Source organism: Canis lupus, chromosome 13 (genome assembly GCF_011100685.1).
Source record: "Canis lupus familiaris isolate Mischka breed German Shepherd chromosome 13, alternate assembly UU_Cfam_GSD_1.0, whole genome shotgun sequence".
NCBI classification, from domain to species: domain Eukaryota; kingdom Metazoa; phylum Chordata; class Mammalia; order Carnivora; family Canidae; genus Canis; species Canis lupus.
Genome location: NC_049234.1, coordinates 64,252,536 through 64,276,301, shown reverse-complemented (window position 1 = coordinate 64,276,301; position 23,766 = coordinate 64,252,536).

Here is a 23,766-nt window from a genome sequence, read left to right as displayed (position 1 = left end):
GCTAGGGGAAAGCTGCAAGGCCAGAATGCTTGTGTCTCAGAGTTCAGTACAGTGCATTTCCATGGCACTTTCTCACCTAAAGTGGAGGTAGGTTCTAACTCTGATAGGTGTGAGACTAGTTGAAAAATGCATTCAAGAAATGCTTCTTTCTGAGAGTTGAGAACAGAGCCTTTCATTGGGCCTCCACAACTACTGTAGATGAAGGTTCTAACTCCCTTTTGTTAGGGGCTTGTTAGAAGCTGACGGCAAGGAATGCTCACTTCTCAGAGTGCAGGAGGCCACATTTCCCTCGGGCCTCCACAGGTTCTTTTGATATAGATTCTGATCCCAGTAGGTGAGACGGTAGTGGAAAGCTGCATTCAAGGAACACTGGTTGCTCACAGTTAACTACATAGCATTTCCTTGGCCCCTCCACTCATGTGGAGATAGCTTCTACCTCCCTTAGGTGAGAGGCTAGTGGAAAGCTGCATGGTAGGAATGCTTGTGTCTCAGTTTCCTACAGTGCATTTCCATCACACCTACAGTGGAGCTAGGTTCTAACTCCCATTAGGTGAGAAGCTAGTTTCAAGCTATGTTCAAGGAATGCTTCTTTCTGAGAGTTGAGCACAGGGTCTTTCCATTGGCCCTCCACACCCACTGTGGACATAGCTTTTAACCTCCTTATACTATAGAGCCCTCAGGAAACTGCCTGCAAGGAATGCTTGTTTCTCAGAATTCAGTAGTCTGCATTTCCCTAGAGCCTCTAGTGGTGCTTTTGATTTACATTCTAATGCTGGTAGTTGAGAGAGAGGAGGAAAGCTGCACTCAAGGAGTGCTTGTTGCTCACAGATCACTCACTACATAGCATTCCTATGGCCCTTCCAACCTTGTGGAGATAGCTTCTATGTCCCCTTAGTAGACAAACTAGGTGAAAGCTGCAAAGCAGCTTGTGGGGAGACATGCTAGAAATCCCTTCTTCGAGAAGCTAGCCCTCTGGGAAGGCTGGAGCCTGAGAACTCAGGCCAGCTCCATTCCATTACGCCCCCACAATTGCTGCAGAGGCAGGGTCTCACAGGCCTCCAGGAGAGACCTAGGGTTGTATTTATTCAAGAAGAGCTTTGTCCTCACAGGGAAGTAGCCTGCTTTCCCTTGGCGCCACCAGCACTGCTGAAGACCCCTACTCCCACACTCTGAGGTGCAAAGTTCCTCTCCAGGTGACACTCCAGGAAGACCTAGGTCCCCTAGATGTGGACAGCACATTCCAGGGCTCCTCCAAACTTCCTGAGGAGCCAACTTCTCAAGCCCTTCCTGGAGAGGCCAGTGGAAAGCTGCCCTCACTGGCCCCTTGGGCCCAGGATTCAGGACAGCGAGTTCCATTGGGTCTGTGACCTAAGGTGGGGCCAGGGCCACCTCCAACCTAGGGGTGGGGAGCTAGCTGAACATTTTCCTCAAGGAATGCTAGTTCTTCAGCATTCAGGAGGTCACAGGGTCATTTCACCTCCACAACCGCTGTGGAGAGGGTGTGCTAACTCGCCCCTGTGACAGACTTCTGGTCAGCTGGAGGCCAGGAAAGCTGCTTTCTCAGTGAAAAGTATCTGGCCTCTCCCCTTGCCACTCCCCCACCGAGTGTGTACCTAGCTGCTAACCTCATTCAGCTGTGAGGGATGGTATGTTGAAAGATTCACACTGGGAGTGCCTGGTTCTAACACTGAAGCCCACAGTTAGTTTTGCCACTGCCCAGGGTCCTCTGTCTCCTGGGCTGAGAGGTTCAACTTTCCTCCTGTGGAGGAAGGGGCCTGTGGAGAGCTGCACTCAGGAAATGTGGTGTTGCAGAAGCACTCCAGCACTTGGGACAGCCACTCCACACCCTCTGGGGAGACAGTTTAGAATTCTCTTCATCAAGCAACTAGCTTTCTAGGAAGGTCTGAGCCTCAGAACTCAGGCCAGCTCATCTCCATTGCACCCCCACAATGGCTAGGGAGGCAGGGTCTCACAGGCCTCCAGGAGATGTGTACCGGTGAGCTTAGTTAGGGAGAGCTTTCTCCTCACAGGAAAGTAGCCTGCTTTCCCTTGGTGCTGCCACCATTGCTGAGACACCTGTTCTCACACCCTGAGGTGAGAAGCTAATCTCCAGGGGGCAATCCAGGAAAGCCGAGGTCCCCAAGACATGGCCCCTCCAGGGCCCCTCCAAAATTCCTGAGGAGGTAGCTTCTGAAGCCCTTCCTGGAGAGACCAGTGGAAAGTTGCCCTCACTGGCCCCTTTGGCCCAGTGTTCAGGACAGTGAGTTCCATTGGGTCTGTCTCCTAAGGTGGGGCCAGGAGCAACTCCCACGGCAGGGGGGCAGGGGGGCTAGCTGAAAGATTCCCTCAAGGAAGGCTACATCCTCAGCGTTCAGTAGGTCTCAGGGTCATTTCACCTCCACAACCACTGTGGAGATGGTGTGTTAACTCACCCCAGTGACAGACCCGTGGTTACCTGAATGCCATGAAAGCTGCTTTCTCATTGAAAAGTACCTGGCCTCTGCCTTTGCCTGTTCACAACCGAGGGTAAAGCTAGCTGCTAACCTCCCTCAACTATGAGGGGAACATGTTGAAAAGTTCCCTCTGGAAGGGCCTGTTTCTCACACTGAAGACCACAACCTTACCTCTGCCCAGGTTCCTAGATCTGCTGGGCAGAGAGGTTCAACTTTTCTCACGGAAGTGGCCTGTAGAGACCTGTACTCTAGGAAGTGTGATGTCCCAGAGGCCCTCTAGCGCTTGGGGCAGCCCCTCCACACACTCTGGGGTGACAGGTTTGAACTACCCTCATCGAGAAGCTAGACATTTAGGAAGGCCTGAGCTACAGAACACAGGCCAGCTCATTTCCATTTCGCTCCCATACCTCCTTGGGAGGTGGAGTCTCACAGGCCTCCAAGTGAGCTTAGTCAGGGAGAGATTTATCCTCACAGTAAAGTAGCCTGCTTTCCATTAGCGCCGCCACTGCCACTGAAACACCTGTTTCCACACCCTGAGGTGAGAAGCTAGTGTCCAGGGAGTAATCCAGGAAGGCCTAGGTCCCCTAGAGGTGGACAGCACATTCCAGGGCCCCTGCAAACTTCCTGAGTAGCTGGCTTCTCAAGCCCTTCCTGGAGAGGCTGGTGGAAAGCTGTCCTTGCTGTCCCCTTGGCCCCAGGGTTCAGGATAGTGAGTTCCATTGGGTCTGTGGCCTCAGGGGAGTCCAGGGTCATGTCCCACCTAGGCAGGGCTACCTGAAATTTTCTCCCAAGGAAGGCTAGTTCCTTAGCATTCAGGAGGTAGGAGGGTCATTTCACCTCCACAGCCACTGTGCAGAGAGTATGCGAACTCACCAACGTGACAGGTTCATGGTCATCTATAGGCCAGGAAAGCTGCTTTCTCATTGAAAACTACCTGACCTATGCCCTTGACCCTCCCTTACTGAGGGTAGAGATAGCTACTAAACTCCCTCAGCTGTGAGGGATGACTTGTTGAAAGGCTTCTCTGGAAGGACCTGTTTCTCACACTGAAGCCCACAGCCTTGCCACTGCCCAGGCTCCTCTGTCTGCTGGGCTGAGGTTCGATTTTTCTCACAGGAGTGGCCAGTGGAGACCTGCACTCTTGGAACTGTGATGTCCCAGAGGCCCTCCAGCGCTTGGGGCAGCCCCTCCACACCCTGTAGGGAGACAGTTTTGAACTCCCTTCATTGAGAAGCTACCCTTCTAGGAAGGCCGAACCTCAGAACACAGGCCAGCTCGTTTCCATTGTGCCCCCACATCTGGGGTGGGGGGGAGTCTTACAGGCCTCTGGGAGAGGCCTATGGGTGAGCTTAGGGAAAAATTTGTCCTCAGAGGAAAGTAGCTGCCACCACTGCTGAGACACCTCTATCCATACCCTGAGGTGAGAAGCTAGTCTGCAGTTTGCACTCCAGGAAGGCATAGGGCCCTTAGAGGTGGACAGCACTCTCCAGGCCCCCCCCCCCCCAACTTCCTGAGGAGCTGGTTTCTCAAGCCCTTCCTGGAGAAGCCAGTGGAAAACTGCCCTACCTGGGACCTTAGGTCCAGGGTTCAAGACAGCGAGTTCCATTGGGTCCGGGGCCTAAGGTGGGGCCAGGGTCACCTCCCACCCATGAGGAGCCTAGCTGAAAGCTTCCATCAAGGAAGGCTACTTCCTCTGCGTTTAGGAATTCCCAGGGTCATTTCACTTCCACAACCACTGTGGTGAGGTTGTGCTGAATCTATCTGGTGACAGATTTGTGGTCAGCTGCAGGCCAGGGAAGCTGCTTTCTCCGTGTAAAGTACAGGGCCTCTGCCCTTGCCCCTCCCCCACCGAGGGTGGAGCTTACTGCTAATATCTCTCAGCTGTGAGGGCAGGCATGTTGACAGGTTCCCCCTGGGGGGGCCTGAGCCTCAGACTGAAGCCTAATGTCTTGCCACTATCCAGGCTCCTCTGTCTGCTGGGCTGAGTGGTTCGACTTTCTTCACCAAAGGGGCCAGTGGAGAGCTGCACTCAAGGAACTGTGGTGTGCCAGGGCCCTTTCATCGCTTTGGGACCACATCTCCACACCTTGTGGGGAGACAGGTTTGAACTCCCTTCATCCAGAAGGTACCCTTCTAGGAAGGCCTGAGCTCAGAACACAGGCCAGCTCATTTCCAGGGCGCCTCCACAGCTGCTGGTGAGGCACGGTGTCTCAAGCTTCTGACAGAGGCCTAGTGGCGAGCTTAGTCAGAGAGAGCTTTATCCTCAGGGGAAAGTAGCCTGATTTCCCTTGGTGCTGCCACCACCACTGAGACACCAGTTCCCACTCCCTGGAGTGAGATACTAGCCACCAGGGGGCACTCCAGGAAGGCCTAGTCCCCTAGACAGGAACAGTGGGTTCCAGGCTTCTCTGAACTTCCAGAGTAGCTGGCTTCTCAAGCCCTTTCTGGAGGGGCCAGGGGAAAGCTGCCCTCACAGGACTCTTGGGCCCAGTATTCAAAGTAGCAGTTCCATTGGGTCTCAGGCCTAGGGTGGGGCCAGAGCCACCTCCCACCTAGGCGGTGCTAGCTGAAAGTTTCCCTCAAGGAGGCTACTTGCTCAGTGTAGGAATTCCCAGGGTCGGGCCGCCTGGGTGGCTCAGCGGTTAAGCCTCTGCCTTCGGCCCAGGGCGTGATCCTGGAGTCCCCGAGTCCCAGTCGGGCTCCCTGCATGGAGCCTGCTTCTCCCTCTGCCTGTGTCTCTGCCTCTCTTTCTGTGTCTCTCATGAATAAATAAAATCTTAAAAAAAAAAAAAAAGGGAATTCCCAGGGTCATTTCACCGCTGCAACCACTGTGGAGAAGTTGTGATAACTCACTGTGGTGTCAGATTCTTTGTCAGCGGCTGACCCGGAAAGCTGCTTTCTCGGTAAAAAGCACCTGGCCTCGCCCCTTACCCCTCCCCCACGGTGGTTGGCGCTGGCTGCTAACGTCCCTCAGTCCCTCAGTGGTGAGGTGAGGGCGGGCCCTGTGAAAGGTTCCTGGAAGGCCTGGGTCTGAGGGGCAGGGCCAGATGCGGGAGAGTAGGGTCCTCAACCCGCCTGGCCCCACCAACTTACCTAGACAACTTTCAAATCATCCTGGACACCTATGAATTCGACCTGAGATTTAAAGAGAGAACGGCCAGAAGGCTACAGAGAGAAGGGTTCTAGCTTCTAGCAAGGTAGGAAGGCGGGAAAATAAAACTAAAAAAGAATCAGGTGGGGGAGGGGCACCGCAAGGAGCCGGGCTGAAGCGAGGCGGCAGAGCCTGCGGGGTAGGAAAGCCCAGCCCTGGAGAAGGAGAAGTGGTAACTCTAAAAGTCCGCGCTGGATTTTTCCCAGACGGAAAAGTGCTTAGCAGGGAGATTGGGCAGAAGTGCGGGAGGGGCAGGGAAGCCTTCGGATTCCTGGATTCCCAGTCACTATCCGGGGAAGGGCGCCGGTAACCGGTCCCACCTCTGGAAAGGGCTGGAGCGCACAGCCCTCGGGGCATTAGGAAGAATGGTTCATTCTGTGAGACTCTATTCTCTCTTCATTCCCGTTCTGTCCCCTTTTATCTCGTTTATGTTTTGGTGGTCAGTGTTGGGGCTTTCTATCAGTGTATTGCTTGTTTATAAATTTGGGACTGAACATCTTCTAACATACAGCACTCAACACACTGGGAACCAAGAGGATCACCCTCTAGAGCCCGCAGGGAGACTACACTCTCCCTCCATCACAACTTCGCCACCACCACCATCTCCCAGTCCCTCCCCCTTTTTCCTTTTTCCTCTTTACTTTTTTTCGTTTTGTTTTGTTTTTCTTTTTTTCCTTCTTCTTTGGGATTTTTGGCCTTTTGTTTTTTACTACTTTGTTTTAAAACTTGTTTTTCATTTTAGTGGTCCTTTTGTTTTCTTTTGTTTTGATCTTCATTTTCATTTTCAGGTCTCACACCTCGTCAGAATCATCTAGGCTGAAATTTACTCAGGTGGTGATTAATACTCTTGACTCAGCCGGCTCATACACCCACTCTGCACTGAGCAAAATGTCTAGAAGGAAGAACTTTACCACAAAAGAAAGATTCAGAAACAGCGCTCTCTGCCCCACAGTTACAGAATATGGATTACAATTCAATGTCAGGAAGCTAATTCAGAAGCAAATTATAAAGCTACTGGTGGCTCTGGAAAATAGCATGAAGGACTCTAGAGACCTTGGTACTGCAGAATTGAGATCTAATCGGGCCGAAATTAAAAATAAATTAAATGATATGCAATCCAAACTGGATGTCCTAACGGCTAGGGTTAATGAAGTGGAAGGAGGGCCTGGTTCTCAGACTGAAACCCACAGTCTTGCCACTGCCCAGGTTCCTCTGTCTGCTGGGGTGAGAGGCTCAGCTTTCCTCAGGGAAGGGTCCAGTGGACAGCTGCACTCAAGGAACTGTGGTGTCCCAGAGGCCCTCCAGTGCCCACAGTTTGTGGGGAGACAGGTTTGAACTCCCTCCATCTCGAAGCTAGCCTTCTAGGAGGACCTGAGCCTCAGAACTCAGGCCAGCTCATTTCTCTTATGCCCCATATAACCTCTGGGGAGGCGGGGTCTCACAGGCCTCTGGGAGAGGGAGGCCTAATGGTGAGCACATTCAGGGAGAGGTTTGTCCTCAGAGGAAAGTAGCCTGTTTCCCTTGGTGCCGCCACCACTGCTGAGACACCTGTTCCCACTCCCTGCGGTGAGAAGCTAGATGCCAGGGGGAACTCCAGGAAGGCCTAAGTCCTCTACAGGTGCACAGCGCCTTCCTAGGCCCCTCCAAACTTCCTGAGGAGCTGGCTTCTCAAGCCCTTCCTGGAGACAGCAGTGGAAAGCTGCCCCACGGGGCCCTTGGGCCCAGGGTTCAGGACAGAGTTCCTTTGGTCCTTGACTGGCCTAAAGTGGGGCCAGGGCCTACCTCCTAACTGGGAGAGGCTAGCTGAAAGTTTCCCTCAGGGAACTCTAATTCCTCATCTTTCAGGAGGTCGCAGGATCATTTCATCTCCACAACCACTTTGAGAGGTTGTGCTAACTCACCTCGGTGACAGATTCGTGGTCACTGCAGACCAGAAAAGCTGCTTTCTCAGTGAAAAGTACCTGGTCTCTGCCCTTGACCCTGCCCACCGATGGTGGAGCTTGCTGCTAACCTCCCTCAGATGTGAGGGTGAGCATGATGAAATGTTCCCTCCAGGAGGGCCCGGTTCTCAGACTGAAGCCCAGTGTCTTGCTACTATCCAGGCTCCTCTGTCTGCTGGGCTGAGAGATTCGACTTTCCTCATGGAAGGCGCCTGTGGAGAGCTGCACTCGAGGAACTGGTGTCCCAGAGGCCCTACACCACCTTTGGACTGCTCCACCAAAGATTCAGGGAAGACAGGTTGAAACTCCATTGAATACCTAGCCTTCTGAGAAGGCCTGGGCCTCAGAACTGGAGCCTTCTCATTTCTATTAGGGCCCCACAGCTGCTGGGTAGGCAGGGTCTCACAGGCCCTGAGAGAGGTCTAGTGGTGAGCCTACTCAAGGAGTGCTTTGTCTTCAGTGGCAAATGGCCTGCTTTCCCTTGGCACAGCCACCACTGCTGAGACACTTGTTCTACCTCCCCGAGGTGCGATGCTAGTCACACTGTGCACTCCGGAACGCCTATGTCACTTACAGGTGAACAGGGCCTTCCAGGCCCCTCCAAACTTCCTGAAGAGCTGGCTTCTTAAGTCTTTCCTGGAGAGGCCTAGACAGCTGCTTTCATGTGACCCTTGGGCACAGGTTCAGGACAGTGAGTGCCGTTGGGTCTCTGCCTTAGGGTGGAGCCAGGGCATACCTCCCAACCAAGTAGGGGCTATCTGAAAGTTTCATTAAAGAAATACTCATTCCTCAGCGTTCAGTAGGTACAATGGTTTTTCACCTCCACACCAACTGTGGAGAAGGTGTGCTAACTCACTCCGGTTCTTCACCGTTGTAAGCTGCAGGCCAGGAAATCTGCTTTCTCACTGAAAAGTACCTGGCCTCTCCACTTTGCCTCCACCACCAAGGCTGGAGCTAGCTGTTAACCTCCCTCAGGTGTGAGGGCAACTTTAAAGTTTCTATCGGGGACTGCTTGGTTCTCAGTCTGAAGGCCACAGCCTTGCACTACCCAGTCTACCCTGCTGGGGTGAGAGGTTCGACTTTCCTCATGGAAGGCACCAGTGGAGTGCTGCACTCAAGGAACTGTGGTGTCCCAGAAGCCCTCCTGCGCTTTGGACTGGCCCTCCAAACCTTCCGGGGAGACAGTTTTGAACTCCCATCATTGAGAAGCTAGCCTTCTGGGAAGGCCTGAGCCTCAGAGCATCAGGCCAGCTCATTTACATTGCGCTCCCATGGTTGCTGTGCAGGCAGTGTCTCACAGGCCTCTGGGAGGGCTTACTGGTGAACTTAGTCATGGAGAGCTTTGTACTCACAGGAATGTCGCCTGCTTTCCCTCGCACCAGGACAACTGCTGAGACACCTGTTCCAACTCCCTGAGGTGAGAGGATAGCCACTACAGGAAAGCCTAAGTCTCCTGGAGGTGGACAGGGCCTTCCAAGGCCCCTCAAAACTTCCTGAGGAGATGGCTTCTCAAGCCATTCCAGGAGAGGCCAGTGGAAAGGTGCCTTCATGGTACCCTTGGGCCCAGGGTTCAGGAGAATGAGGGCCATTGGGTCTCCTGCCTAAGGTGAAGCCAGACCATAAATACCACCTGGGAGGGGCTAGCTGAATATTTCGCTCAAGGAATAATAATAGTTCTTCAGTGTTCAGTATGTCGCATGGTCTTTTCACCTCCACACCAACTTTGGAGAGGGTGTGCTAACTCACCCCAGTGTCAGACTTGTTGTAAGCAGAAGGCCAGGAAAGCTGCTTTCTCAGTGAAAAGTATCAGGCCTCTCCACTGGTCCTCCACCACCAAGGCTGGAGCTAGCTGCTAACCTCTCTGAGCTGTGAGGGCTCGTTGAAAGGTTCCCTCAGGGAGGGCTTGGTTCTCAGACTGAAGCCCCCAGCCTTGCCACTGCCCAGGCTCATCTACTAGGCTGACAGGTTCAACCTTCCTCACAGCTGGGGCCAGTGGAGAGCAGCACTCAAGGAGCTGTGGTATCTCAGAGGCCCTACAGTGCTTTTGGACCACCCCTCCAAACATTCTGGGGAGAAAGGTTTAAGCCCTTCATTGAGAAGTTCTCATTCTGGGAAGCCTCAGAGCTCAGGCCAGCTCATTTCCATTGCACCCCCACTGGTCCTGGGTAGTCAGGGTCTTATAGGCCTCTAAGAGAAGCCTAGTGTGAGCTTAGTATGGGAAAGCTGCTGTGAGGAAGGGGGTTAAAATAGGCATTCACTAGATAAATCCAGTTCTGGGATCCATACAGTTCCCCACCCCGGGGTGGGGCTGGAAAAGAGGTAAATATTGATCATGAACTTGTCCAGGATATTAAGGGGAAAAGGAAAACAATGGGCAGAACTTCCTTTGGCATGTTCAACACTTTTTTTCTTTCTTTTTCCTTTTGGTTTGCTTTGTTTGGTTTGTTTTTCTAGTCCAGGTATTTGAGGGTACCTGACTGGCTCCATGTGACCCTTGATTGGTGGGAGTCATGAGTTCCAGCCAGCACCATGTCTGTTGGATGGGTGTAGAGATCACTTGAAACTAGAAAGCTTTTGGACGCCTGGGTGGCTTGCCTGTTGAGGCTCTCTCTTGGCTCCAGGTGTATTCTGGGAGTGCAGAGGTAGAGTCCCACATTGGGCTCCCTGCGATGAGCCCACTTCTCCCTCTGCCTAGGTCTCTGCCTCTTTCTCTCTCTCTCTCTGTTTCTCATGAATAAGAGAATTTTTAAAAATCTTAATCAATCAATCAATCACAATAAAAATCTTTGAAAAACAAAAGGGATCACAGAGGAGAAGAAGAAGCAAGAACTATCACCTGGGAGCATTAAGCAGTCATAGGAACACATAAACAGTGGTGGCAGTGGATATGACCCTGGAGGTGACCTGTCTAGATGCTATGGCACTTTAACCATTTCTGGAACCAGTAGGGACCTGTCAAAAACTTCACCCTCTGATCCAGACAAGAGAGGGCACAAGCTCCTCCAGCAAGAATTTCTCTGATTAAAGGTGACTCTTACCACGTTAGCATCACCAATTGACCATGGACTTTAAAGCGTTTCATTTCCAAGCCTGTCTCTCGGCCTTCTCACCTGTATGAATCCCTGATCCCACTTCACACCATCCACCCACCCCGGATGAAAACTATTCCTTGTACATCCTACATCCTGAGCATTATTATAAAGGCTCCTGATGAGACACCAACAAGAGAGAAATCAAGCAAGTCATGTGACTTGGAAAGCTGGACAGACATCAGGATGGTCGAAAGCATTGACTGAACATCAGAAACTTGAAGGGTTTCTTCAAGGGAATCCTTCCTGAGTTGGCTAAACTATGTGCATTCCCGGTATTTCCTCCACTCACTGCTCAGAGGGCATCTGAGCAGAAGGCCACACAGCAGGAGAGAGGTCATGGGTGAAGACCTCATTTTGGTTTTTCAAGGACATGTATTTCAGGGCACCTGGCTGTGGCTCAGTCGGAGGAGCCTGTGCCTCCACGCAGAATTGGTGTGTGTCCCGAGGGCCAGCACTGCACCAGATAGGGCTTGAACTCACAACCCTGCCTGAGATCAAGAGTTGAGTGCTCTTCTGACTGAGCTGGCCAGGTGCTCCTGCCATTTCATTTTTTCAAGAAACCTGGGATCATAGCTCAGAGTCACCATTTGTCTGGTGAGTCCGTCCCCACCCCCGCACCCCCCCACGCGGAGGTGTCACATGTCTGGCTGGTTCATGTTTGTCCATGTTCCTCCTTTTAGTAGACAGAAGGTGGCTTGTGAAACAGCCAGTGACTATGTCCAATGAAACTGAGGATTTCCCTTGGAAAGTGGGTGCAAGAGGGAGGACAGGGCAATGGAAAACCAGTAAGCTGTTGGCGTTGCCTTAGACGAAAGAGTGTGCTTGCTGGGCCCTCACCCAGGGTGGATGAGTCAGAACTGTCCCCTGTCAGGCCTCCCTTAGTCCTTTGCCCTTATCATTCCATGCCTGTGTTTGGCCTCTGAACCCTAAGACACCACTGTCACGTGTTTAAGTCCCCCTCAGACTCAGAAGGCCACCCCATGCCACACCCTCCCAGATACACCCCCACCCCAGGAAGGCATTAGAGTGAGATATCATCCTCATGATTCTCAAAGGGTTTATTGGAGTTTCCTGAGTTAGGAAACCAGGAGGGAACTCATTTGGCCCCCAGACAAGGTGAGTCTTCAGACCTCCTCTTTTCTTTTCCCTATCCCCTTCCCTTTCCCTCTCTCTCCCTCTCTCTCCTCCCTTCCCCTCCCCTCCCCCCCCCCCCCCCCCCCCCCACACACACACACACACAGTTTGAAAGCTGCAGCCTGAGGGTTGGGGGAGTTGAAGAAAGCCATTCAATGGAGGGAAGTCCCAGGCTCTGACTTTAACAACAACCTTCTGCATTTGAATGAAATGATTGAATGGGGCCCTTCGGGATGGATCACCCTGAACCTCCCTTCAGCCGCCCCAATCCCTTCCAACCCTGAGTCCTCCAGTGGATTTGGGAATGGAAGGCTGGATGTGAGTGTGTGTGTGTGTTTATCTGTATGCACCCGCTGAGGGTGGTGGGGCATGTTCACACTGGCTCCTGCAACTCCATTCAATCTGGGAATATTCTGTTGTTTCTGCTGAGTTGTCAGTTGCTGTGATGAGCAAAGCTAAACTCCCATTGTCTAGTTCTTAAAAACCCCAATTCTCCTGTTTTCTTGGTGAATGGACTGACCCATACCTTCCCATCCCGCCAGACCCCTTGTACAAATACTTCCACTTGAAGAGTTCTTTCACCTGGTCCAGAAAACAAACAACAGCCACCCACACCCACCCCATTGCCACAGGTACACAACCAACAAAACAAGAATCCAGCTGGCCTCCTTCTGCCTCAATATACTGTAGAAGGTCACTCTCTTAGATATGCCTTAAGCTCAATGACTTAATGCTGTCTCCCTTTCTCTGGCACAATTCCATCCCCCATTAGGCCCATATGATAACTGCATGACCACACTGCTCATGTGAGATGGAAACAATATGCTAAAGTGACCGGATGGAACACTGTCCATTTGAAAGGACCTACTTGCCAAGGCATCCATAAACATTCACGTGCTCCGATGAAATCATTGCTCTGGAAACTCCAGCATCTATAGCCGATCTTGTCCATGTTCTTTTAACCTTTACTCGCCCCCTGTTCACCTGATATTTTGCCTGATTGCTCACGGAGAAATTAGATCCCATGCCGCAAGAGCTGAATCTGAATCCTCTGCTCACCCAGAAGACAGAAAAGAATATGCAAGGCCTGCACCCGTCTTATCCTTCTCCACCATAACAGAAGAAAATATGGTCTGCCCTCCCTCCTCCTGACAAAGTCAAATCTGAGATAAGACTTGGATATAAAGGAAACCAGAATACTTTTTTGAACTATAGACACTTTAAAAAAGCCTTAGCCGCAAAGAAATACACACAAAACACCCCCCTCCCATGCCCTCCCACTCCCATGCCTTGGAGGGGAGTGAATGGCATTCTTATCTTCAAGGACAGGAAGTTGAGCATGAGAATGAGAAATCTGGACAAATGGACCCTGTTATTAAAAAAGAAAGAAAAGAAGAAAGAAAGAAAGAAAGAAAGAAAGAAAGAAAGAAAGAAAGAAAGAAAGAAAGAAAGAGAAAGAAAGAAAGAAAGAAAGAAAGAAAGAAAGAAAGAAAGAAAGAAAGAAAGAAAGAAAGAAAGAAAAAGAAAAATCCTTATGTTCTTTTAGTCTCCCCACATAGTTGAATTACTCTTTCACAATCTCTTCTCCTTGTTCAGCCCAATAGACAAGCACTAAGGGTTTGCCACTCCTTGGGGTCTTTGTTTGCTCAGGAGGGCTCTGCCACGTGAAGCTTGGGGGGGTTGGGGGACTCCTCTGCTCCTTTTCCCCATTCCTCTGATGATGTCAAGGTCATCCTCGGGGTGGGGGGTGGGGGGCAGCCGCTGACAGGGTGGAGGTCAAGGTGGTGCCCCAGGGATGCTGTCCTTCCAGCATCTTTGGAATCGACCTCCTTCGTGGCCTTGCTCCCTTCAGAATGCTGCCCCACTGGCTCTCAACCACCATCTCAAGAAATGCCCTGGATAGGGGTGATGCCTTTGCAAGTGGCACATCCTCTTACCAGAGGACCCAGCGATCCCACTCCCAGGGGTTAGTCCTGGGGGACCCAGAGAGGCAAAAGCAGAGGGCTGTAGTGTCTCTGAATCCTCTGCCTGTCTAGCTTGTTGAGGTCATATGTACACCCATCTGACACAGTGGTTATAGAGTTGTCACCAAAATGTAGCTCCTTTAATATTGAGAAGTTTTCACTCTTTTATGTAGATAAAGACTGAATAAAAATGAATATAAAAACCTTGCTGTTCTGGGCAGGTAAAGAAAAAAAAAAAAAAACATTGTCTTTTCTTCTCTGTTCATAATCTCTTATCAAGAGTAGACTACCAGTGCAAGAAAACCTTGGCATTTTAACAGAGAGAAGAGCCAAATCTCAATGTTAAACCAGTATACTTGTAAAACTCTCTTCTCCCAATCTCAGTCCACCCTGACCACGCATAGAATTCCTTTTCAAAAAGTCTCCTTCAGAAACCCCCTTCTACAACGTTCTTTTTCATTCAGAGTCAGTCTTAAGTTTTCTTTCTCTAAATAGACAGGTTCTGGGATACCTGGGTGGCTCAGTGGTTGAGCCTCTGCCTTCAGCTCAGGGCGTGATCCCGGAGTCCCTGGATGGAGTCCCATATCAGGCTCCTTGCATGGAGCCTGCTTCTCCTGTCTCTGCCTCTCTCTGTGTCTCTCATGAATAAGTAAATAAAATCTTTAAAACAAAAATAGGGACACCTGGGTGACTCCCCAGTTGGGCCTCTGCCTTAGGCTCAGGGTGTGATGCTGGGGTCCTAGGATCAAGTCCCACATCAGGATCCCTGCTGGGAGTCTGCTTCTCCCTTTGCCTATATCTCTGCCTTCTTTCTGTGTCTCCCATGAATAAATAAAATCTTAAAAAAAAAATAGCCAGGCTCATTTCAGGACAAAATATTTTCTTTTCCCTCGACAGAAAATGTATTCTCATGCCTTGTACCTCTTCTACACATCTCCTACCTTCTCACGCACAGAGTTGTTTTCTAGCAGTCTTGATTCCATGTGACAGACTTTTTAAAAATTGTATTTATTTACATTTTTAGAAAGAGAGAGCACTTGTGTGAAGGGGGAGAGGGAGGGAGAGAGAAAGAGAATCTTTTTTTTAAAGATTTTTAAAAATTTATTCATGAGAAAGAGGAAGAAAGAGAGAGGCAGACATAGGCAGAGGGAGAAGCAGGCTCCCTGAAGGGAGCCAGATGTGGGAATGGACCCACGTGATCAGGAGATGGGGAGGGGAACGGGGAGGCAGAGGGGGCAGGGGAGCCGCCAGCAAGTCCTGAAGAAGATTTAAAGGTTTTATTTTTTATTTTTAAAGATTTCTTTGTTATTCATGAGAGACACAAGGGCCTGACGCGGGACAAGACTCCAGGACCCAGGCATCATGCCTGGAGCCGAAGGCAGACGCTCAACCACTGAGCAACCCAGGCATCCTCTTTTCCTTTTTCTTATCTGTCACCTTCCACCCTTCAACCTCCACCACCACCTCCTTTATCTCACTCTCCTGTCTTTTCCTCCTGCAATCCAGGCTTTGACTCTGGTTGCCTTTAGCCCTCTGGAAGAGATGGAGAAGCAGGCAGTGGGTTGGGCATCGGTTCTGGTGCTTGTGGATTTTGGATTTCTGGTGTCCAGCTGGCCTGCTTTCCCCCTCTTCTTCATGATTTTGACTATTGAGAAGTGGAGGATCGGGTCAGGTGTGTAAAATTTTGGTCTATCCTTCTCTCGGACCACTCTTGGGTCCCGTCCCACAAGGCATCTTTCTGATGGTATGACCTAGAAGTCCGAATGTAGGGAATTTCTTTTTTTCTTTTGTCTTTTTTTTTCTGTAAGATTTTATTTATTTAAAAAAAAAGATTTTATTTATTTGTGTATTCATGAGAGAGAGAGAGGCAGAGATCTAGGCAGAGGAAGAAGCAGGCTCAATGCAGGGAACCTGATGTGGGGCTCGATCCTGGATCCCGGGATCATGCCCTGAACCAAAGGCAGACGCTCAACCACTGAGCCACCCAAGCATCACGTATATAAGGAATTTCATCCTAGATCATGGGAACTTGTAAAACGTTGGGGATCGTCTTTAACTTTCTGAGCCCAATTTTTACCCACGCCTGCCTTTCAACTCATGAGCTAGAGTTTCTTTACAAATAGATGTCAGCAATAGCATCCAGAGGCAGAGGAAACCTGTCCTGCATAGAACACATAGGGACACGTAGACACAAACAAGATGCCAACAAACTCTAGCTTTTGTCTCACTCCTATTTGTGGAGAGGTCATGAAAGACCCCGATGTTCCAATCTCCCCCTTTGATGAAAACAACTCCCATTGCCAGGTAGCATGACCTGGTCTGGATCCCAGCCATCAGTTGTTTTCCATTTCCAGTCAGAACAGGGCCGGATTGATGCAAAGATACCAAAAGCTGCAGCAACCAACCAACTCAAGGAACACCAGAGTATCTGAGCATTGGTTCCTCCCCAAAAGTCGGGGCTTTCATGATGGAACCATATGTGAGAGGCTAGTTGAAAGTTGCATTCAAGGAATGCTTGTGTCTGAGACTTAAGCACAGTGAAGCAGTTGTGAGAGGCTTGCATAAAGGAAGGGTTGATGCTCAGAGGTAAGACAAGACCTTTCCATTGCGTGTCCTGTTGAGATAGTTTCTAACTCCCTTACCTGAGAACCTACTTCTAGTGCACCTGTGCCACCTCCTGTCGAGATAGAGTCAGGCTCCCTTTCCTTAGAGGCAAATTGACAGTTACATTCAAGGAATGCTTATTTCAATCAAAATAAGATTCTAAATGGTTGGTGTTACACACACACACACACACACACACACACACACACGAGAAGGCACACCATTATTATTTTCAGGCATGATCATCTATGAAAGTTTTTTAAAAAAAATCAATGGAAAATTTATATGAAAATATACACCCATTCAATAAGGTGGCAGTTTTCCAAACAAACCTACAAAAACAGATAGCTTTGCTATAGATTTCTGATACCCAGCTAGAAAATTCAGTAGACATTTAGGGATAAACTTGAGATCAAAAGCCCTCCAAAAACTGTGAATTATAGGATCATAAAACAAAAAGTGGATAGAAACACAAATGGCATGCATTTGAGTGGAAAGAATTTATACTGTAGAGAAGCTATCTTTTCCCAGGCTGAAAGCAATTCAAATCAGAATCTCAGTTGTCTTAACCCACTAAGCTTACTTTAAATCTCTTTGGAAGGAAAACAATGCATGAGAATAACCAAGAAAAATGAAATATATAGTAATGAGGAAGGGCTTGTCCATTCATATTATAAAATATATCGTAAACCCATTGAATGATAGCAATCTGGGACTAGCACAGCAATAGATCAATAAAATAGAAATAAAGGATTCAAAAACAGATCCAACTTACACACAAGAACTTTCCTCCAGTGCTTTGTAAATATTAGTCATGGACTTATCTTCAGCAGGGGCTGTTTTCCCTCAGAGACCTTAGAGTTTCTTAATTGTCTATGATGGAACTGATATTTAAATTAAGGCCATTTAACTCTAAATGATCAACCACCACAAAACATAGCCTACCAATAGATAAATGAGACTACCTAGAAATATTTTAGAAAAGTAATTAAGAAAGATTGGTCTGCCAGATATTAAAATACAATATGTAACTATGATAAGTAAAATAATGTCATTCGTGTGTTAGAATGCCTACACCAGAACCTGATGTGTTTTAAGTACTCAATAAACATATATGGAAGGGGTGCATTTACCAGACTCCCCTTCTAGAATTCATTTATCTCCAAGGACCTGAACCAGTATGTTATTTCAGTATGATTAGAATTCAGTTAGGATGGTTGTTAAAAATGCAGATCTCTTCCTTTCCCCTCTTCTTCCCATCCCCAGAAGGCTCATTCTGAGTATTGAGATAAGAAATTTTAATTTTCGACAAGCTCCGGGTGATTTCTGATACGGATGGTCTCCAGAACACACCCTAAAGTATATTGCTCTAGAAGCAAAGACTGGGCACTCCAGAGAAAGTGAGCATCTGGCTGATCGAGAATTTCATTCCCCATTGTAAATACGTGTGTTGGCATTATGGTCTACAGGACAATCTCTTATATGTTTGTGTGAGTATCCTCACGTAATTGATAAACTTTTAGGGATCCAAAAAAATTAAATCTCCAGATCGTGCACTAGATCTTGAGTCTTTTTTGTAGATGGCCAGTTTAGCTTATTCTGGTGACGCCTCACCTTGCCACATACTTCTTTCAAACTTCAATGGCTAGTAGGTGCTCCATCTGTTTACTTCCTTTTCCCTTTCACTTAGAGTAGGATTTTGGTAACAAAGTCCATTAATCACTTCCTCTCTCTGTCTACACTGGTTTAAACGTAAGGGTGCATTTCCCCCTCAGTTGGCTGCTTCTTTTCATTTGTAAATAACTAGTTTCAGAGAAAAACGGTAAAGCATCTTTTTTCCTCCCCCTCTACTATTTGAACTTTCCTTTTCTAGAGTCGAAATTCTACAGATTGAAAAATAATGACATCATTTCTCCTAATGCCCTACTAACCAAAGACATAGACTCTCATCTTGTAGAAAATGGCATGATTATCTAAATGATGTGGTTCTTACTCAACACCATTTATCCTAACTCATTCTCACTTTCCTTCTTTCCAAATGAAAATTTTATCACATTGTATTTATACTAGATTTTGACCCATTAATGGATCATGAAACTCCTTAGGGATCTTGACCAACATTTTTTTTCAAATGAAATAAAAAAGATGAAAATAGAAAATATATGGCACCGCAAGAGACTAGAATAAATTTTTGTTTCAATTACACACGTGTGAATGTTTACGAGGTTGAGACAAGAAAGCCATCTCTTATTTTGAGTCCCTGTTAGAAAATGTATGAAATGTTCTGATTTGGTAAAATTGGGTAAATTTTATGAACTGTTAACAGTCTTTTCTTCATTGTCCTCTAAGTAAATTTATGTTGGATTACAAGGCCTATTTCTACTGGTGGCTGACAACTTTGTCTTGCTAAGTCATGGTAACTTGATCATCTCCATTCAAAGCCCATGCTTTCTGTAAGCAGCTATCCAGTCAAATTCTAGGACCTCTTATTCCTTTGAGGCTTCCCTCCTTTTCTCTTTTCCAAGGTGATCCAAGCTTAAGGGACTTTGGATATTGTCCTGGCATTCTAAGAGGGATGCTTGATCTGCCTGATGTTCTCTGTCCTTGCTGACAACTTCCGGGGGGCTCCATGGATCTTCAGGAGTCTCTGGGTTATTTTTTGGGAGGGGGGCGGCTAGTGCTTTTCTCTTAAAAGTTGTGACATCCTCCATAATGCATTCTTATAATCTTCACGTGCTATCCAGTATGACTCGAAGCTCACAGCTCACTATTAGATGCTTGAATACCTTGAGGGTGGGGGTGGGGGCAAGAAAGGAAATTCTCTCTTGCAACACAGGTTGACTTCTGCAAATCAGAGGGCTTTCAGATTCCTGTTTGTGCAGTTTGCTTATAAAATTTACTGAGAACTGTGTTCTTCCAGCCTTCACTGTCCAGTTTTTACAGCAATGGAAGTTTGTAATTGTACTAGTCACATATGGCTATCAGCTCTTGAACTGTGGCTAGTGTGATTCAGGAACTGAATTTTATATCTTGTTTAGTCTTAATTAATTGAAATACAAATAGCCACATGCAGGGGCATCTGGATGGCTCAGTCAGTTAAGCATCTGCCTTCAGCTCAGGTCATGATCTCAGGGTCCTAAGATGGAGCCCCCAAATGGGGCTCCCTGCTCAGAGAGGAGTCTGCTTATCCTTCTCTCTTTTCCCTTCCCCCAGCTCATACTCTCTCTCTCAGAAAAATAAATTAAACCTTTAAAAACAACAACAACAGCAACAACAAAAGTCTCAAATAACCACATGTGGCTAGTGGCTCCTGCATTAGATAACACAGTTCTGGGCTGCATCTATCTATGCCTTCCCTTCCCTGATGACAGCCATTTAAAAAAAAAAAAAAAAGCTATCACTGCTGCCAAAATCATAGTGTAAGTGTAATGCACACAAGAAAAGAAGAAGGAAAGCAATTTTTAAATATCTCTTCATATAACCCTGCCCCATTTACTTCGTTTTTCTCTTTCAGTTTTACTGAGGCATAATTTACATATAATAAAAAGGTACCCATTTTAGGTGTAGAGTTCAATGAGTTTTGACAAATGTATCCAGTCAAGTAACCACCACCACAATGAAGATGAAGATTGCATTACTCCCAAATTCTTCTGCCCCTACTACTACTGTTTTGCCTTTTTCAGAATTTCATGTAAGTACAGTCCGACATACACAGTCTTCTGTGCTTGGTTTCTTTCAATCAGTGTAATGATATGAAATTTGTTCAACTGTTGCTTGTAGAGGAATCAGCTCCTTTTCATTGTTAAGTTACGTTCCACCCTATGGCTATAATACAATCTCTTTATCCATTCAGAAGTTAATTTTGGTTGTATTTGGTTTGGGGCTACTCTTTTTAAAAGCTACTCTTATGAATAAAGCACATGTCTTTTTGTGGACATATGTTTTCATTCCTCTTTGGAAAATACCTAGAATTGAGAATGCCAGGTCATGTGGTAGGTGTATGTTTATATAAGAAATTATCAAACTGTTTTCTAAAATGACTATATCATTTTGTATTCCCACACTAATATATGAGAGTTATAATTGATCCACAGCCTGACCATCTCTTGGCATTGTCACTCTTTAGGATTTTAGTCATTCTTGTGGGTGTGTCATGGTACCTGTCACAGTTTTAATTTGCATTTCCCAGATGATTAAATGTTGGTGTCTTTTTATGTACTTTCATGCCATTCGTATATCTTTTTTAGAGAAATGTCTGTTCAAAATATTTTTAAGTCAGGTTACTCTCTTCTGACTCAGCTGTAAGAATTATTTATTAGATATCATTTGTAAATATTTTTTCCCAATCTGTGGCTTGCCTTCTTAGTTTCTTAACAACGTCTTTCAAAATATGAGGATTTTTTTGTTTGTGGGTTAGTTTAGGTTTTTTGTTGTGTTTTGTTTTGTTTTGTTTTTGTGGGTTTTTTTTTTTAGTTTTAGTTTTAGTTTTTGGCTGAATGTTCAATATTGAGCAAATAAAAACTTATTTTTAATCAGTACTCTAAGTTGCTTTAATATTTATTAACATTTATTCCAAACTACAGATCAACATGGAATCTATCTCATAGAGTTGTCACAAGCCTGGCACGCAATAACTATTGAATGATCATTAGCCATGGACATATATGTTTATCCCCTCAACATATCCCCTTATTAAACAGAAGGGAGTCCTGAATATTATCAATTAAAGTAAGGTGACAAGAGGTAGGGAGATGTAAGAAGGGGAAAATTTTAAAGACTTCAAAGGAAACCTAAATAAAAGTTAAAAATAAAGCTTATTCACTCTCAGAGGCTATTTTAAAATTTTGAATAAAACCAACAATTCTCAATTTCTTTTGTGCTATTCCACAAATTCTTCTTTCTTATACACTGACTTGTCCAAATTTAGGACTGAATATTCATGGAAGACTAAAAATGGTCTGATAACTGTTTGGTTGCTGTGATCATACTCTCTATAGAATGTCTAGAAATTGACACAAAACAATGAGAGGAAAGTCACAGATTACAGTAAGAATAACTTTTCCTACTGCATTTCCTCAGAGACAAATCTACCTAATCCCTTACATCTTTAGAAATCATTAGATTTCAGGTATGAAGGAGGTTAGCTGTGCTTTCATTACACAGTGGAAGAGTACAGCAGGTATCTAGAAAGATGTTTGTGTTGTGCTTCCTCTGGGACCACTTGTTGGCTTAGTGGTTTCTATCTGTGCAAAGACTTGGGGCTACAAGTGGAAGAAGGGCTAATTCCCGTAGGAAATTAATATGGACTACTTATGTGATTTTTTTTCCTTTTGTCCTTCTCGGGTGAGAGTGGGATTTTTTTTTTTTTTTGACCTGAGAGTGGGATTTTTGAGTCTAGTCAAAGGTCATTTGACTGATGGATCCTCTGATGGATGTGCGATGGTATGAGGCACCAGGGGGATTGACCCCAGCTCACCCTAAATAACTCATGATTGTCTTACAATACCTGAAATGCAGCAAAAATTCCAGAACATGTCTCTTGTTCTCTGCACTCACCTAGCCATTGCATGCAAGGAAAACCTCAACTCTTTGGGTAAATTATTTTCTTGAAAGATGCAATGGGTAGAAGGCTTATCTAATGGGTTGTCTGTTCACCTGGTTGAGTGAGTTATCTGTTCACTAGTTGACAAGAGCTTCCAAGGATGTATAGTTAGGCATTCTGTTCCTCAAACTGTTAAGTGTTTGTAAGTAACAAATGATGAGTGTCACACAGATCAGAGATGATGAGGGTAGGTTTCCCTTTCTGCCCCGAGACCTGAGAACTGAGGATGACAGTTGCTTTTATAGAGCCAAATGAACGCTCAGACTCCAACAATTAGACAGAGCATAAAATCTTCACCAATCTGCACTGATTCAATTTTCCAACAAATATTCTTTGATCTTTCCAGACAATGGTAAATAAGCCAAAATCCCTGTCACTGAATAGGCTTCTGATGATTCTAAACCAAAGATGATAATAAACGTTTCATGCTTTTCTTCATGGTATGAGACATAAAACCGAAGTCAACAATTTCATCTTAATTTATTTCCACAAACTTTATTTCTTTACTTGCCAATCTTTGGCAAAGAGGATAGAATTTTAAATTGGGAGAGATTTATAGGACCTGGGCCCATAGCCCATGAGCTGTCTCTGTGCAGGGGAATTTAAAAGGGATTGGCTCTGAGATGAGTAGAGAGGTCATGTCCAAAGGCAGACTGCTCTTCAAAGGAGATGGAACTTAATGGATCCTGCTTGCTGCCTTCAACTCAAGGGGAGGCTATTCAGGTACCTCCGTCAGATAGTGTTCTGAGTTAAAAGCTGCATTTAGCTTATCACGTATATGGATTTTGCTTCTTTATTTTATTTTATTTTATTTTATTTTATTTTATTTTATTTTAGGCACCTGCAGTTAGAGGTATTTGGGCTGGGGCCAGAATGAAACTTTGGCATATCTCCCATGTGACACTATCTTGTCCATGCCTGAACTACTCCACATGAACATGAGGCACCTTAATCCTTGAGCTAAGTCCAGGAGTTCAGTACAGATCCCAGAATCCACAAGACAGTGTCTAAATGAATCCGTGTTCCTGGATTGCAGGCACATGAAGTGGAGAATACGAAACTAGGACTCAACAAAGATTATCCATGAAAAAGCAATTTATGCTAAAAAGAAAAAAAAAACTGAAGAGGTGCTAATGAGTTAAAGATATATAGATAAATATACATTAAGTATAATTAAATATAATTGTATAATGTAAAATTATGAGAAAGAAGAAGAAAATATTTAATTACTCCCTTCGCAGCTTCATGCCCGTGACCTGAAGCCTCTGTATACCCACCTGAGGGTTGCCCCAGCTCTTAGAGGAGGTACCACCTTCTAGATTTTCTTATCACATTGATGGAAATTAAATAAATTCTTTGGGATGAAGGAGGAGAGGAAAAGTATCATATTTGTCTAGAACCCTATGTATTAGTCCATATTTGTCTATAACACCAGGTTTCCTTGAAGGAGGGAAAGCACAGGAGTGAAATATCCAAATGTAACTCGCACACGCTGCTGCACACTTTGCATGCTTCCATTGGGGACACTGAAATGCACAACAGGCAAAACCTTCAAAACTGAAATTCAGTTTCAAATAACATTCAATCCTTTTATTAGAATTACCTTTGAAATACTCAGCTTTTCCACCCTTGGTCCATTAGGGTTAAGCATAGAGCGAAGGCCAAGCCACAGGCCCAAAGATAAGATACCATGTCATTTCTCTAAAAGCCAGTCCTGAGAGGTAGCCCAAATCTAAGACCTAAGAATTGATTATCTATATACTGGGCCATTATTCCCAAACAATAGCGCACCTGGTCTTTGAAATCTACATAATGCTTATGCAGAC